General features: G+C 45.9%; 1 long non-coding RNA gene across 1 annotated transcript; it reads right to left on the bottom strand.

Moving 5' to 3' along the window:
• Nucleotides 1-10,402: 10,402 nt before the first annotated feature.
• On the bottom strand, nucleotides 10,403-15,625 carry LOC140701086 (uncharacterized). Its single transcript, XR_012079911.1, has 2 exons — nucleotides 15,497-15,625; nucleotides 10,403-10,882 (listed from the first exon to the last, which is right to left on the bottom strand). It is a non-coding gene; the product is annotated as an uncharacterized lncRNA (long non-coding RNA).
• Between the last annotated feature and the right edge of the window lie 468 nt (nucleotides 15,626-16,093).

Here is a 16,093-nt window from a genome sequence, read left to right as displayed (position 1 = left end):
CCCTGCCCCACACCCTGGAATGGTGCACACCTGCTCTCGCTGCACCTGAGGCTTTAGCCTCTAGGGAAGCAAGAGAATCTTCCTCCCCTGCGGGAGAGGAGCAAGGCAGGAAGAGGAGCTGCAGCTCGGAGAGGATGCAGTGGCCCTGGCCGCCCCTGCAGCAGGTGCTCAGGAAGAAGACTCTGACAACATAAATAAGGGGGTCTCTCCACCGCCCTAGAGGAGCTTGTCTCCCTTTGCTTTCAAAGCTATTCCAAAATTATAGGCAAAACTCACCCTTAGCATCACAACTAGAAAGAGGATCCCACGGATTGGTCCAGTGGGGCTGTAGGAAGGCCTGGTCTTCCCTTTCCTCCCCTCCTCTCCTTTCTACGGGGTAAAACACGGGTCCTTGATCTCGGCCACGTCCTTCCCACCTGGCCGTGACCTTCCCACACTGGCGCTACCGCTTCCTCCCCTCTACTTCCCACCACAGGTGCAGGGCTCTCCCCAGCCGCCCCACATTTTATAAAAGTGTCATATTATTTCCCACATGTGAGAAAACACGGCAGTATTTTCTTTCTGACTAGCACAGTCCCCCCGCTTTTCTGCCTGGTGAAATCACAGGCTTTCTGTGGGATTTGTGTGAAATACTGCTTATTCGGGGACTTTGTTCCAAGTCCTCTGCACCTCAGAGCAAATGATCCCAGTTTCTGTTCTCATTCAGCAAAGCAATTATGCACCGTAGCTACCTATTTATAAATTATGTATGTCACTGTACCAGTTCTATCTAGAAACCTGCAAAAACATAAAAATTAAAGTATGAGATAAAAAATATAAAGACAAGTTCTAATATTTTTTCTGTCCCCTCCCCCACCCACAGCCCAGGGACCACGCCCTTTGGACACAATTCCATCATGTTCATGGCATCTATCACATCCTGTTATAATTCTGTTTCAATACCCTAATTTGCTTTGTATCCACACAGCGCCTGACAAGAAATAGGTGCTTATAAATATCTGCTGAATTAACTTTATACTACACTAGAAATCATTTTTTATAGTTTCAAGCTCCCATAATTTCTCGGTATTGGCTGATTGTAGAAACTGGTGCATTGAATGACTTACTGAACAAATGCTATTTAAAACTCAAGAGGAGGGTGGGGGAAACTCAAGCAAATTACTCTTCATTCAAACTGTCCCAACACTTGTGCTCAGTTGGGTTTCCTCCTGTCAGTCTTAGATGTAGACCTCGGGGCACAGACAAACCAATCCAACCCCGGGTCTGGGTTATTAAAAATTCCAGATCTGGGTTTGTTTTTGAAATGAAGTATTCGGACATCACCATCTCAGCTAGGACTGGGTCACTAATTTGCAAATGTGAAAAGTCTCCCCAAACAAGCCAAAAGCACAGTAATTCAAGCAAGTCTTGAACCTCAGGGGGGAAAAATGATAGGAATGAATTTTAAATAGTCACAATTTCCATTTTTGAAAAATCTATTCAGTTTGGGTGTTCGAATCTCAGTGCTTTTTCATATGAGAACTATCTGACTGTGAATATTTGTTTAAAAAATACAGTCTTTTACAAATGCTGTTATATTGTGGTCTCCTATGATGCACATTCTAGTTGATTAAATTATACTGCTGATGGCCAAGCTAATCAGGCAACAACGTGCTAACATGTTAATAATTAAGTGAGTTCTCTGCTCTGGTTGGAGCCTGAGTACACCTGCCTGAGGGGGAGGTGGCCCGGGGAGTGAGTGCTGACTCTGCACCAGGTTCTATAACTTCACCTTTCAGCATCCTTCCAATAAACCTCCAAAATATACCCTTAAAAAAAAGCCAATTTGAAATAGGTCCATAAAGAGCCTTGACTGAGCACTTATTCTTTATTTTGTTCTCTGTTTACTTCTCCCTCAAGACAACATTCAATTTCTGCTAAGAGCTCTTTAGAAACAGTAACATGGGTTAGCTATTAAGCATGCAGCTTTTGTTTGGGAAACCCTACAGATAAGGAAATTAATAGTAGATTGTATGCTATTAAAGGAGCTGTTCAGGGTTTGGGTTGGTGTTTGGGGTAATAGACCACTCATTCTTCCTTCCCTCGAGGAATTTATTCCTAAGTGCCCTACACATGAGGAACAATAGCCGAGCTCTGCTTGAACAACACCCCCCAGCACTGAGCTAGAGTTAAGCAGGCTGCATCGGAGGCTTAAGTGAAGCACCTTGCTTCTGATTCTTCCCTTCCAAATCCAAGAGCGGAGCAAGTCCACCAGCCCAGGCAATCAAATGGGCAGAGATGACATACTCCCTCAGAAGCAAGGCCCTGTGGAGGCCGAATGTAGAAAAGGAAGTCACAGTGTCTCTTGTCAGTCCTGACCTTTAAGACCAATAATACAGCTCACTAGCAACACCCAGGCCAGCGAATGTCTTGAACTGTAATCAATCAGCAATCCGCTTTCTGCGGAAACACAGCTGTGCTTGAAGATAAGGGTAAGTGTGGGTTAAAGTAGTCCACCCACTATGGGGAGAGAGGCCGACAGTGATAAGTTCTGAAAACCCCTCTTCCCCAGTAATGGTAATATTCAGTTCTATGCTTTGCTGGTGTTTTTGAAATGTCATGGGTATGCGCCTATGTATCTGTCAGGTTAGGCTATGCTATACTGAATAACAAACAAACCGTTAGCAGATAGAGGAACCCCCAACTTGGGAAACCCCCCAGAAGGGTGGGCAAGCCCCTTAAACGTGTAGCCAGCAGACGGAGAGAGACTGAGAAACAATTCTCAATAGAGCAGAGGGTCAAAGTGGAAGAGCAAGCTGCTTTTTTGGTCAGAGAGAGGAAAAGAAAACACTGGAGTGGGGAGCCGGCGGCAAGGTAGCCGGTGGACACAGCTCCAGCCCCTGCTCAGGCCGCAGGGGCTTTTTATCCTTCTCTTCCTTCTGGTGGTGGCGCTAATTACTTTATTACTGACTCTTCCCTCCCTGGGAGCTCAGCCCTGAAACAGGAAGTTCAGAAGGAGAAAGAACACAAAGAAAAAGATACTGGGGTCTGTCCTTGGCATTAATGCAGCAGCCGTGGGACATAAGTCATCCTGTTGTAGGACCATGTCCTTGAAATTAAGGAGCCAGCTGTGGGAGATGAGAAATGTCCTGCCTTTCAGCAGCCTGGCACTGTCTTCCCCTTGTTGGAAGCCAGTCAGGGTCAGCAAACCTGTCTAATCACCTCTCTCAAAATGACCCCCAAACTCTCCGAGGCTTACATAATAAAGATTTATTTCTCTCTCATCCTATGTGTCCATCAGGGGCCAGCTGTAGTTCTGCTCCACGTCGTTTTGACTCTAGGACCCAAGGTGACAGAGCAGCCTCTGCCTGGGACATTGGCCATTGCCATAGCAGCAGGGGAAAAATACAGCAAACTACACATTATCTTTGTTCACATCTCATTGGGCAAAGTAAGCTGCATGGCCACCCGTGAGGGAGGGGGTGTGCTGTCCTTTCCAGGAAAGGTTACCATGAGCAGGACACTGAACACAGCTAAACCACATTACAATCGAATGCGCGCTGTTACATGCTTAGGTTTTAGGCTGGCCTCAGAGAACTTCAGAAAAGTGAGACACGAGAGAGACCTGGAAATGGAGAACACAACTATGAAAGTGTTCCGGCCTCAGTATTGTTTCATTACCAAATAACTCTTTTTAAAAAAATGGCTTATTTTCACTCATAGTACATGTCCATATCAAGGAGTTCTGCTCTCTGTGTCCTCATCAGACACAAGTCCCCACCTTGTCCGTGGCAGGAACCTCATGCTTGCTAAGCATGTGCTCTACCACTTGAGCTATATCATCCCCCCACCAAATTGTTTAAATTACATTATGACTTCCATTTGTGACTCACGTTATATTTGTATTGGACCATGTTGCTCTGGACTCCATGCAGCACCTAGAGTGATCCTTTGAGAATGATGAATTTCAAGCTCTCCAGTGGCTCTAGACTTCACTCAGAGACAAGTGAAAGATATTATTGTGGCCTATGAGGACTCAGATGGTTGTAGATGGTCCCACCTACCTCTCCAACCCCCCTCTTCTATCATTCTTGTCTCTGCCACTCCATTCGGGGCACACTGGCCTCCTTGCTACTCATGGAACATGCCAACCATGCTTCTACCCCAGAGCCTTTGCATGTGTTGTTCCCTCTGCTCAGAATCCCACCCCTCAGATATTTGTATGTCACTCCCTCCTTCCTTCGGGTCTCTGCTCTTTTGTTACATTCCAATTTAAAGTAGGAGTGTGTGTGTGCACACACATACACACACACACACACATCCCCTTACCACCTGTTCACTGCTTAGTCTGCTTTAGTTTTCTTCATGGTGTTTACCACAAGCCATCATTTTTTGTTGGTCTCCTAATCTTAGAATTTAAGCCCCATGAGGGCAGGGATTTTTATGTGTTGTTTATTGCTGAAGACCAAGTGCCTAGAACTGTGCCTGGCATGTAGTAGACACTCAATGAGTGTTTGCTGAATGAGTATGTGAATGAAAAATATTGCCAGCTGTATCAGCAAACAAAGGATGCTGTGGCCATCAAGTTATAAGTCACTACCGATGCCCCTGACAATGAACCAGAGGGAACTCAGGATGGAGACAAGCAGGCTGCCTGCTGCCAAGCCCTCAGCCTCTGCAGCCACGCCCAATGGTGCCCCCTAGGGGAACTCAGGATGGGAAAGCACAGGATACTGGCCCTAGGTAGCTAGGTGCACATCAAAGGAATGATTTCAGTGAGCCCAGACTCTTGCATCTTCGCATATATAGAAAAGTGCTAAATTCCTTAACTCTAGATGCCTGGTTTTCTCAGTAACATCTTTTGATGTTCCGAATCCCTGGTCTTTGTTGCAAAAACTCCTGTGTATCTTGGCTCCTCCCCTACCTCTTGGGAGCGGTCCCTTAGAGTGATCTGAGAGGCTTCCTCCCCAGCTTGAAGTTCTCAGAATGCCTGCTGAATAAAACATAATCCTCAGCTTTTAAGTTGTTCATTTTTCTCAGTCAACAAGTATCAGAGCGGTAAATGTGTGGACCCAGGGGGAAGAGGCCAGGGTGCCCTCGGGTCTGCTGCTAGTCTAAGTGAGGATCTCCTCCACCAGCAGCGGATTGCTACCCCAGGGACTGAAGCAAAAGCCTCTGAGGAATGAGGGCCCCTCGGCCTGACTCTGTCTCCACAGACACCCAGGGCGGTGGCTCCGGCAGGCCAGGACCTGGCAGTGCTGGGCGCCATCCAAATATCACCAACCCTGACACAGTTCCAAGCTTCTTCTGCACGTGTGTCATCTTTCCTTCCCTCTTTCTTCCCCTGCATTTCTCACAACTAAAACGAAATATAGTATTTTAAAGTTCTGAGGTAAAATAAAAAGAAAGCAAAGACTCCAAAGAGCATGAAACCAATTACTGTAAGGCTTGAGCTGTGCTTTTACAATAACTCGAGTCAAGTCACAGATTGATTAAATTTTCCAGAGTGAGGCCCGGCTTCCGCTGTCCTCTGTCTGCAGGTCATGTGTGCTCTGGACGTTACCTCATTCCCCATTACCTAGTGTTCTCCTGAGCATTCTCCTCAACTCAAGGAGAAACTGAAATGCCAGCTTTTCTTGATAAATAAAAACCCACTTCCGAGAGACCTCTAGTTCACAGTTTATCCCCCACCCCCAGGCTTCAGGAGTCATCTCTGGGTCGTTCCCACCCCTTCTGGACTCAGGGGGAGGCAGCCCTCTGGAAAGATTAAGAGGGAAAGGAGTACCTGGTGGCTGCAGGCCCCGCGGGTGGTCAGGGAGCCTCTGGGAACTCAGCTCCCCCCCCACTTCCCCATCCGGCCAGCCTCAGGGCCTGGCAGACCTGGGATCTGGTCTGCGAGCTCAGACAAGGGCACTGTCCCCACGGACACTCCCAAAGCCACACCTGTGCCATCCCCACCGGCTGCCCAGCACCAGATAGTGACCTGGGCCTCCAACGGAATGGAAATTCTCTCCCATTCTTTGGGACTTGCCTCTTAGGGGTTTTGTGGCTCAGGCTGTGCTCGAAGAAAGGGGAGGAGTTACTTCAAAGCATGTTCCGTTTCCCCCCACCCACCTGTGCCCAGGGCCCGGGCCCCACTCCCAGCCTGCCAGCCAGCGGCCCTCTGTCTGAACTTCTGTCCTCCCACCACTTCCCCTGCCCTGCGATCAAGCAAGGGCTGTGGTGTTTAACACCCGGCTCCACCACTTAACAGTGGTCCTTTGGGAAATTACTTAGCCCAGCTGAGTCTTATTTGTAAAATGAGGCTGAAATAGAAGGTACCTATTTCAGAGGGACCCTGGAGGTTACCTGGAAAACATGGTGTCGCCCACCCCCCTCTCCTCGTCCCAGGTGTAAGCACTGCATCAATGTGGAGCAGACTAGGGCTTTGTCCCAAGTGGAGAAGGAAGGCAACACAGAGAGGAGAGAGGCTGGAGAGGAAGACCAGGCGGGTCGTGATGAGCCCACCGGAGCCCAAAACACGACTGAGCCTAAGCCAGATGCAAGTTACATGAATTAATGCATCTCTTTTTCTGTTGGTCGGTTGTTTTTCCTGTTGACTGCAGTTGCTAAAGCCGAAACTGAAGTAGTACTTCTCTGCTCCCTGGCTTGTAACTTAGGCAGCTTTGTGTAAGATTTTCATGAGTCTCTGGCTCCCCTGGGTGGCAAAGAGAATAAATTCACATTTCTAGGAATCCCACACTCTGCATAAGCATTCTCATTACTATGATCTTTTTACACTTTGACTCCTCTAGTCTCAGACATCCTTGGGTTAACTTAGCCCACAAAGGCTTCGACAGAGATTTCTTTTTCATGGTTCACCTGCTGTCCTGGCTGTGGTGGTGCTATGTCTGCTGTGAGCCTGTCTAGTCCCCTGACTGGTCCCGTTTGGGGTGGCCAATGGGTCTGGGTCAGTGGCACAGTGAGTGGCCCGCGTCAGGAGGGCAGTGCGTCACTCTCCTCTGAAGCAGTCAGGACACAAAGCACCATTTTGATATTATTAGAAGATTTCACCAACCGACTATGTGACTCCATCGTGCTTTTAAAAGCCGCAGCCACGTCAGTTGGGCCCATCCAGCTTACTCTGAATGAGGAAAGTGCAGAATAAAAAAAATTTTTTTAAGTCAAGCTGGTAGGCATTTTTCTTATGTAATTTGTGAGGACATATTTAAAAATACAGACGTTTGTTTTTATTCGATCATGCTCCATTTCGTGGAGAGGGAGTGCTACTCCTGGGAACCGCACCAACCGTTCGGTACTTAGCCTGGAAGCACAACCTGAGTCCGTGCCGCTCCGCTGTGCTTACGTTTTTACATCATTGTTGCTCTTTCCTTATTTTAGAAACAGTAACCTGCTTGTCCTCGCAGGTATCGTAACCTCTCGGGTAGTTGCAGATCGGGCAGAGAAAGGGAGGACCCTTCCTGTAGCCTCCTCACCTACGCTCAGGTGCCAACCACCTTTCTCTGCCCCACCCCCGTGCCACGCCTTTGGCCCAGGCTGGGCTACGGATCCTGCTTCTGTTTCCAATAATGCTCTTTGCACAGTGATTACCCTGGATAGTTATCTGTTTATAGGTTGTGTCCCCAACTAGACCGGGAAGCTCGAGGTGTGGTCTTTCTCTCTGTTATCTTTAAACCAAGTGCTTCTAGCACAGGGCTTGGTCCAAAGTTTATTAAATGAATATATGTTAGAAAGACAGGAGAAGATAAAATCGCATTTGTTGAGAACCTACTGGCTAGATGCCTTAGAGCACTGTGGTGAGCATTTGCCAAGAGAGTGTAACTTGACAAGGAGATGTACTCAGCACAAAGTGGACATGTGTGCTGAACGCTGGTAGTGGATCCTCATTCTGAAGATGAAAATGCAGAGGCTCAGAGAGCTCAGGCTGCTTCCTGGACTCACATGGTTATTGTGAGAGAGTGAGGTTGGAGCACAGCTCTCTCTGGTCCCCAGGTCCTTGGCTTCACCGACACTTCCCTGTAGCTTCCACTTACACCTCCCTCCATCCCTCACCCCAGCAGGTAGGCAAATATTTTTTGTTGATAATGATCTTTGAATCACCTGTAACACTCTTACATAATGGCTTTTTAATGGAAGGAATTCCACAAATATTTGTTGAATGAATGGGTGAGTGACTAGACTTGGGGAAACTTCCAGTGCTGAGCAAGGGTGGCTGACTAGTCCGTTTAGTGCAGGGTACTGCAATATTCCTTTAGAAAATGTACTAATATCACTCCAGTGATCCACTAAGCAGAAACATAATGTTATAAAGTAACACTGGGGAAAGGGCTTTAAGAGTTATGTAACAGAAATAAAGGCTAATTAAGTGAATTTTTTAAGGACACTGACAAAGTTAAAATCTCTGGTATTTGCAATATTCTTCAGAATCTCTCACAACAGAAAGGAGGCATTTTAACCTCCCTGCTAAAATCTGATTCTCTGGTTTTGAATTATCAGCAAAGATATGAACACAGATCTATAGAACGTTTGGAAATCTGTGATCATCTAAGCAGAGATGCCACAGGAGCGGCCCACTGGGCAAGGGGAGGAGGGTAACAGGTGTGTGCAGTCTTGCAGGGAGAGGATTATGAGGGCGAGGAAGTGGGGAGGTGCCTTAGGTGACCAAGAGGTTAAGTAATCAAGGCAGTAACAACCACAGCTGTCATTAATCGCGCTTCCTTTCTGTGGTAGGCACTTTGCTTATGTCGTATTATTTAACTGGCCTCCACAACACTGTGATGCTGTAGGATTTCCTATCCACATTTGACAGGTATGATTTCACAGAGGTTAAGTAATTTGCCCACAAGAGGTTATAGACGCCAGGACTTACACCCAGACCCATGTCACTCCAGACAGGGTCTACTGTATTGTCTTGGAACTTTCACCATCACATGGAACCACAGCCCAGCTGGCCAAGTCCTGAACCTTGTTCTAAGAGCAGCTTCCTCTCCAGTCTCCTGAGGGCAGGGATGTGGGTGGGTTCATCACTGCACCTCCAGTACAAAGTCAAAGTCTTGCCTGCAGGTGAGGCCAGGAGTGCAGAGTTGACTAGTTAGGACAAAACACGTCAAGCTGAAGGCTAGCAGGCATTTCTGTTATGTAATCTGTAAGGACATATTTAAAAGCACAAAGGTTCGTCCGTATTTGTCCTATTTTATCATGATGAATTTCCTAGAGACCCACTACTATTGAAAAAAGTCAACCAGGTACTTGGAACCCTTCCCGGAAACAGCCCAAGGCTCCTGGGTACTAGGGTCCACCCTCCCCACCTTCCCTGCCAAGCAAACATTCCCTGATTCACAGACACACTTTACTCTGCCCCAGGGAAGAGTTCTGACTCTGCTCAAGGACAGAGGCCAACCTCAAGGACGTGTCATAGGCCACAGCAATAAGGGTGGGGCTTCCTGTACTCTCAGGAAACATTTACCTCCATCCCAGTGGCAATGAGCCTAGATGGGACTTGCTCCTCCTTAGGAGGTGTCCTCGCCATTGTCCTCACCAAGCAAGGCCAGCGCAGGGCCAGGTGGGAAAACGGCCCGTAGTGGTTTGTTCCAGGAAAGAGGGGCACTTTTTTCCCCAACTGATGAGGTAAGATGGGACCGGGTTGCCTTTTGCTGGTTAAGCCCCTCCACCCTTGGGAGGCCAAAAAGAAATCAGACAGGAACAGAACACACATATATTGCCTAAAAACCTTGGCAGAGGTGCTCAGGGATTTACATTCTGGGACACTGAGGAGACATAACCAGTAGTAAAGGAGGAGGCTGGAGACAGGGTGGAAAGGCAGGGGACAGGAGCTACAGACAGGCTTTCCTGACTTCTCATCTTGGGCTGACCCTACTCCCTTCAGAAACAAAGGTGTCAATTGAAATCAAAACGCACAACCTGAGGGCTGAGCGTACCAGTTCTATTTGGGGACTCACTGAGGACAGTAGCCTGGGAGCCAGCCTGCCAGAGAGCTCTGTGGAACCGCTCCAAAGAGGCAAGGGCAGCGGTCAGCATGCACGTGATTTTGAGAATGGGTAGGTGCAATCAAGCGACACCTTAATAGAAGGCTACTGCCAGTCACAGGCACAGCTAACTTAAAGGTTTTAGTGCTTTTCTAAGGATGGGAAAATGCAAGAAATTGGGTTCATAAAATCTTCTCCTGAAAAACTATCTGAAGGCCTGTCCTGCCAGTTTCCTCAGAGCACGCCTTTCGAGGTGTGCTGAAGGTCAATGACTGCAGTGGCTAATGACTTAATTCCCGTAGAGCTGAATGGCGAGTGACATTCTTTAGCTGGCCAAGGGGAAGAATACATATTGTCAAAAAATGAAAAGAGTCGGTAAGTGGTGAATCCTCAGAAGAGAGCCTTTGCAAGCAAAAAATTAAGAGCAATAAGGTATCTGTGGAGTGTCTTTTTTTTTAAATGAAAAATAACAATTTACAAACTTCCTCCAGAAAAACAGGCTTAACATTTCACAATTTAAACAGCTGGTTTCAAGGTTGTTAGCAACACGCGCTTCCTAACAGGAACTGCGTTTCCCCCCTCCCCAGCGGGCTGGAGGGACTCAGCTTCTCCAGCGCTTCACTCACCCCTCCAAGCAGACCGTAAAGTTTACGCTCGCTGATGTAGAGAGCAGCCGGGGGCACGTGCGGTTATTTCGGAGTGCTTCGTCATTCAGAATTGGCAGGAAATACCGTTTTTCTGTTTTTCCTTTGTGCTGGGGAATTAAAGTAACTTTAGTTTGCATGACTCTTAGTTCTCGTGTTTCTCTTTTTATCGTTCTAGTTGTCCATCACGAGACAACTGACTCTGAGTCTATCCATCCTTGCCATGATTCTGCTTTGCAGTCAGGTAGCCAGCTCTCCTGAAGTGTCTTTTCACTTGGCACAAATGAGGTTAAGGACAATCCGATTTGTCCAATCAAAACAAATCCTGAAAATGTTATTTATTCTACCACTTCCACCCTCCTGAGGAGATTATTAATTCATTTGGGGAACTGGATACACCCTTGGTTCCAGGAACTTAAGGTGCCACCCACTGATGGCGTATATCGTCAGTGCTAACATCTCTGGAGCTCAGACACATCCTGGTTTCAGAACCTATCTGATTCAAAAAAAAGAAAAGAAAAGAAAAGAAAAAAGGACACCAACACTTTGGTGTTATTTCCCCTCTGAAAACGAAGGTACTTCCTTTCAACAGGCCAAATCCAAACAGTCTGTGGTGAAATGACTCACTTCACTTGGAAGGACTTTGAATTTACCCCATTATAGTTCAGAATACAGCACACACAGGGTACTCTTTCTCCCTCTCCTTTTCCTCCCATGTGCTGAGGAAACAAAGCGGAAAAGACGGAATCTATTCATGGCATGCGAATTTACTTTTCAGGGTGAAAAGTCAGAATAGCATGTAAGGCAGTAATGATCCTGGTTACCAAATACTAAATTTCTTTCTTTGTTCTGCTAAAACAGGGTGGTTAAGGTGACCATAAATGTAAGAACGAATACTTTCCAGTAATTGTGCAGGCACTCAAAGTATTTGTTCACAAGCAAGGAAACTAAGGCACAGAAAAGCAGTGAGTTATATACACTTGTCTGAAGGAAATAATTTGTAATCACAAAAATACTTCTCAACCACTGTCAAAATTAGCTCCTCCATTTTCATGACGGTCAATAAGCGTGTCCTGCGGCTAAACGGGAGGCGCGCCATCCCTCCTCACCTATGGGACCAAATACGGGCTGAAGGTGCCTGACTCACTCATAACGAGGCTTTCACTCCTCCCACGTCTCAGTCTCTGTGATTCAGAATCAAACATTACTTTGTTTTCTCTCAAAAGCATGGGCCAGTGAAGCTTAAGTAAAATCTTACAACAGTGGTTCTCAATCAGGGACAATTTGTTTTTGACGGTGCTACTGGCATCTACGGGGTGGAGGTCTGGGGTCCTGTTAAACCCCCCGCAATGCACAGGACAGCGCCCACACAACAGCGAACACCTGGCCTAGTGTGTCAGCAGTGCCAAGATGGAACAACTTTGTATTAGAGGAAAGCTGGTACAGATCCCTTTTTCCTAATAAGCTTATGAAATACTTTTATCATTCAGCCATTCACCAAATATTTATTGAACATCTATAGGGCACTGTGAGGAAGAGAACAAGGTCATTGCCTTCCTGAGCCATACGATTCAAAGAGAAAAAAGATAAGTAAATAAATAAACAAGATAATTGCAGGCTGTGGTATATACTGGAAAGGAAATAACTGGATAACAATAGAGGGTAACTGGAAACCAGGAGATGCTTTAGATATAGTCAAGGAAGACCTACCTTGCTGAGGAAATTAAGATGTTTTTGTCAGCAAATAACAGAAACTCCCAATTCAAGCTGGCTTCAACACTAAGGAAACATATGGTTCACCTAACTTAAACGCAGAAGCAAGCTGGGTTTCGGGGTTGGCTTAAGTCCTGGGCTCCAACTTCTATCCAATGCTGTATGCTAGCTACCTTTTCTGTAGTAAGGTTATTGTGATCTCAGAACCTCACAAGATAGTGGCTGGAGGACATGGGAGGAGGTGGAGGGCACGGAGTAAGGAGGGGCAGAGAGGTGACGCTCCCATCCCAGCATTCTAAGTGATAGTACCGAGAGTCACCTGGTTGGGCTGAGTGCATCACGTGATCACCCCTGAACCAACGACTGTGATGAAGGGGAAAGGAATGTGCTGACTGGCTCAAGCCAAATGGTGACCATCCTTGGCACCAGGTCTGGTACCAGGTTCACCTTAGTAACTAAACAAACACTGAGTGTTCCTTTGGGAAGGGTGATGTGCTTACTGGTTGGCATTCAGAAACTTCCTCTGTGGGAAATGAGATTTAGACTGAGCCTTGAAGGATGAGAAGAAGCTGGCCTCGCCAAGAGCCTAAGAAGAGCTTTCTAGGTGGGCCCAACTAGCACCAAAGCCTTGAGGTCAGCAAGAAGGCCATTGGTGTTCCAGGGGTAAAGTGGTTCACAGTGAGCTTGGGGTAGGGGGGAGACATGAACATTATTCTACAACCTGAGTTTCTGCTAACCACATTTGTCATAAAATATGATGATCCTTTTTAGGTTAGAAGAAAAAGCATGTAGTCTTTTTTCCTTCAGGATTTTTCCATGTATTCCTATTTTTAGGTGATCATTCTTTCTAAAATAACTTCAAATCAAGAAAAAATAGATTTTACAGCTACCAATTAATTTTTAAATAAATTTCAAGTTAATATATGAGAAGGAAAAACCCTTTAGAAAGCAAATACTGAAAGAGGCTGGAAAGGGTAAGATTTCAGATACCTGAGCATTCAGATGTACTGGCATTATAGACAAGCCAGACAAAAGGCATCTTGATTTAGAACAAGTCTGATACTCCTTCTGTAACCCCTAGCACCTGGCACCGTGCTGAATACAAAGACCACAAAAATACTGACTCACCAGAAGGTGAAGGTCATGAGCACTTTCATGTGCATTATTCTATCTATGCATCCACGCTTGCCCATCTCTTCCTCCCTTTCAAGGACGCCTCTCCCAGCTCTTTATATCTACTGCTCATCATCTCTTTGAGAGGCATTTTTGTTTGGGCTTTTCTTCTTTTATCTTTGCATTTTTGTTTTATCTTTGTTGTTCTTGGGTGCTGTCTCCGCTTCTAGTTTTAAGAACTCTCTCGTTCTCTAAGACAAATATGGGGAAAAACCCAGTAACTGCACTGGTAGCTGCTAGCAGACAGGGTAACGTCAACTTAATTCCCTGTTTACCTGTGGATCCACAGTTAGACAATTCGTTGGGACTACTTTTATCTGGTGTTAGTTGCATTCTAAAATTTGAGACTACGATAGAAATAGTGTGAGAAACTATCTATGTATTTAAAACATAATAAATCAAAATAAATAAAATGTAATTAAGTAATGACAAGGATTCCAAGCATATAATAAATGTAATATTAGATAATAAACGTGGTAGTTCATATGGCCCCTACTCACTCACCTGTTCCAATACACAGTTAAGGTGGACTGATTAAATAAAAGGGGGCTACACAAAGGTACAACTCAGCGTCCAAGCAGCACGAGTTGAGCTACAAGTTCTGGCACTGGCTTTTCTTGAATAATATTACTGTTACTATTACTACAACTTACTGAATGTCTACTACCATACTAGCTGTTTTACTTACATCTGATTCTTCCAAAATCCCCAAAAGATAGGTATATGTCCATTACAGATGCTGAAATGGAAGCTCAAAGAAGAATCTGAAGAACATTAAATGGGTATCACATAATAATGACATATGTTTAGCGCTTTACATACCCTTTCCATCATTATACAGATCCTATGAGGTGGAGCACAGGAAGGCTTAGTAATTATCTCAAGGTCACACAGCTGGCAAATTAATAAATCCGTATAGCCAAGATTCTATATTCTTCAAGATTCCATGAAGGAGAGCTGGGGGTCTTACAAGCAGTACTATAAAGTGCTATCAGTATTGCCCGAGGATTTGAACCTGATCCAAATCCGTCTGGCTCCAAAGACCAAGAACTGTTCCTTTCTCCTGTCTGCACAACAGTTTCCCCACATAAATGTGGGAAGCTGACCAAAAATCCCCAAGTTCTGTTTCCGTTCAAAAATGTTATGATTCCATGGATTTTAATATAAGGTTTTGATACGCAAAAAAAGTGTGTGGGGGAAGGGGGGAATTGTAAAGCAAAACAAAAATAATGATAGCTAGCTGTATTTTCAAATTTAAGAATACAATCACCGTTAGAGACCTACTATTTCATTAAATTGTTCTCATTTTAAAGACCAGTTAACTGAAGCAATGTAAAGGTTAAGCAGCTTGTCTAAATGCTGGGCCAAGCACACAATTGACTATATGTAACATAAACCTGGCCTTCTAGCCTGTTTCTGATTTAACCTTCTAAGGACTGCCATACTCTTCAGGGCTTTAATTATTCTAACTTCAGCTCGAAATTCCTACATATTTCATCTATATTTCTATGTGCCTGAGGGAGAGTAAGCAAGGAGCTCTCAGGCAAACTTAAAAGGACACAGAAGGCTGTAAAAGACCTGGTAACAGCAGCAGCGTGCCACCTTTTTTTTTCTTTCTATGCTTGTCTCTTTACTGAAAATAATAGGGACATAGCTATCAAAGAAACACAAGCTGTTTCAGATCAAATAAGAAGCAAAACTTATCTAATAATTTACGGCTCAGGAGTGGCAGGGTAGACCAAGGCCTGATCACGTCAGATGTGTCAAAAATAAGCAGAATGTGATACACAGACAGCTTTCCAAATTATGCCACATATAAAACCCGCTTAAAAAAAGAAAAAGGAACATTTCATTCCACAAAAGACTATCCTGCCGCTGATAAATTCAGTAACATTTAATACAAACCCTGTGCTTGTTACTAGAAATTTAAACAGAAAATCCTCCTTCTAATTTCTAATTCACCAGCTGTGGGGTAATTTAGACAATAATGGAAGCGGATACCAAGAAAGCAGGGTAAAGAAATAACGCCATCACTGAGGAATGCGCACAAAAGCGCTAGAGGGAAGCCGGCCTCTCCCGCGAGTCCCCCAAGACAAAGCCAGCTCCCAGCACGCTCTGCGGCCGGGACTACACATCCCAGCATGCAAGGCGACACCGTCCTCCAGCCTGACTACGGTTCCCGACATGCTCCTCTGACAGCCGGTCGGCCTCCTTGGCGTCCGGGGGTCTCGGGTCTCTGCAGAAGTAGGGATGTGTGTCCCCGCCTGCTCAGCCTCTCCTTCGAGTCTAAGGGTTGGACACCATCGCTCATTATTAAATCACGAAGATTACGATTTTTCGAGTCATTTTTCATTGCCCATTTTATTAGGACAGCGAAGAGCCCCTAGCTAGGGAGGGCGGGGCGTGGGCGGGTCAGCTTGGCCAGCTTGAGCAAATAGCGCCGGAGCGGCTGTCCTGCCGCCATGGCAACGACTGTCGTCCCCAGAGGGACCAGCCACCCATTGGGTAGAATCTTTCGAGAAGGCTCGAGAAGAAGGAAGCGGAAGTGGCACGTGGAGGGGCCAGTGGAGGCGCCGGTGAGTAAATGCCGCAGATTCT

Source organism: Vicugna pacos, chromosome 14, assembly GCF_048564905.1.
Source record: "Vicugna pacos chromosome 14, VicPac4, whole genome shotgun sequence".
Taxonomy (NCBI): Eukaryota; Metazoa; Chordata; class Mammalia; order Artiodactyla; family Camelidae; genus Vicugna; species Vicugna pacos.
This window is presented reverse-complemented; position numbering and strand designations above follow the sequence as displayed.